The sequence below is a fragment of the Cydia strobilella genome, chromosome 6, assembly GCF_947568885.1.
Source record: "Cydia strobilella chromosome 6, ilCydStro3.1, whole genome shotgun sequence".
Lineage (NCBI taxonomy): Eukaryota > Metazoa > Arthropoda > Insecta > Lepidoptera > Tortricidae > Cydia > Cydia strobilella.
In genome coordinates, this window is record NC_086046.1 from 21513901 (window position 1) to 21515695 (window position 1795).

Here is a 1795-nt window from a genome sequence, read left to right on the forward strand (position 1 = left end):
AAATAAAGCTAAATTTGGTATTTTTTATTAGATTCTCAAACCATTTATTTAATGATAATTAATATCGAACGAACCATTATCATGAGCGTTTTACGTTTTGTTATCTGTCAAGCTACTTAAACACGCTTCATCCAAGGTCAAATTACTTTCCCCACTAGTGGATAAAACGCGTTTTTCCCCGCTTGTATTGAAGGATAAACGACAACTTTCCGAGCTAGTGAGGGGAAAATAATATTCTTTATTGTGCACAATGAAACATGATTAAATACAGCAACTGCACAGCACAGCAACTGCACTGTTAAATACAGCAAATTAACATAAAAAACTAAGCAGCAATTAATATCAATACAAATACCATATATTCAGCTCTACGGGTATGTTACTATTTTATCAGCTTATGACGTCGCTTCGCTTATCATACAGCAGCGCTTTTATTAACAACACAAACCAAATAGTGCAATACAAATGACAACTATAAACTCAGACCTGCGATTACGTATATACGCTATGAATCATAAGATCAAGTTACAATAGTAAATACACTTGACACGATATACGATAGGTTTATCAATGGCCTAGCTGTTATAGTGACGTCATCGGCCATAGTAAGTGACTTGGTATTTCGACGGCCCCGCCACAGCTGAGGTGTCCGAGTGGTTAAGGAGTTGGACTTGAAATCCAATGGGTTATACCCGCGCAGGTTCGAATCCTGTCCTCAGCGATCCCTTTTTATTTTATTTTTTCCTTTTTTTTTCTTAGCATCCAATCTCAATATCGTGAGTTATACTAATAAACACACTACACTACACTAAATACACAATGTAAATTTTTGTATAAAAAAACCAACCACCTCCAGTACCGTAAAGGATAACACCTCGACCGGACCGGGGCCGCGCTGGAGCTCCCGGCGCTTCGTTTTCTATGGAAAGCAGCACGTGATCACCGATCAGCCGTCATAGAAAATGACATGTCGGACGGCTCGGCCCGGGCCCGGTCCGGTCTAGTTTGAGTCATCCTTAAATGGTATATATGTAAATGTAAATTGTTTACCCTTTGCACGTACCTACATTAGCCTCAAGCGATTTGAAAATACTTGTTTTACTCATGACATGTCTGAGATTGTCAAGTCAAGACGATTGTATCAAAACCAGTGCAAACGAACAACTTAATAATCATAATCATAATATCGTTTATTGCACCATGGTAAAAAGTTGTTACAAAAAAATACAGAGTATATAAGTATCACATGGACCCCAGAAGGGTGTTGCAAACATTTTCTTAAGCTAAGTATTAATAAGTTTACTTACGTACTAACTTAGAATCTTCCTGCTAATTAATTTCTTCTCTTTTAAGGGTTTAGAAACTGAATTGTAAAGACAAGTGTGAAGTTATGTGGCGCACCGGTTTTCGGCACATACTTAATTCATTCGTCAATTAATTCTAACTCGAATTTAATAAGTGTTTACTTTAAACTTATCTGTTATCTGCATTGTAATCGAAATAGCTCACTAATTACGCGTCATAAAATCATTTTAAAACTAAAAAATCTAGTTGTTTTACATAAAGTAATAGGTAGGAAGATTTAGTCATTTAGTCATTTATTCAATATTGCATTGTCATGTACATAATAAGGTGTTACATTTTATATAGCCAGTTCATGACACCCTGTAAGGGCACACAATAGTACAGTTTTTCTATTCTATTAATTCTAATTTACACATTGCAATTAAGGTAACATAATAAAATTAACATATTAGCGTATCAGTGGTTTAGTAACCTATTAGTTAGTCTCATA

General features: G+C 35.4%; 1 non-coding gene across 1 annotated transcript; it reads left to right on the forward strand.

Moving 5' to 3' along the window:
* The first annotated feature begins 639 nt into the window (after positions 1-639).
* Positions 640-721, forward strand: Trnas-uga (transfer RNA serine (anticodon UGA)). Its single transcript has one exon. It is a non-coding gene; the product is annotated as a tRNA-Ser (tRNA).
* The last annotated feature ends 1074 nt before the right edge of the window (positions 722-1795 follow it).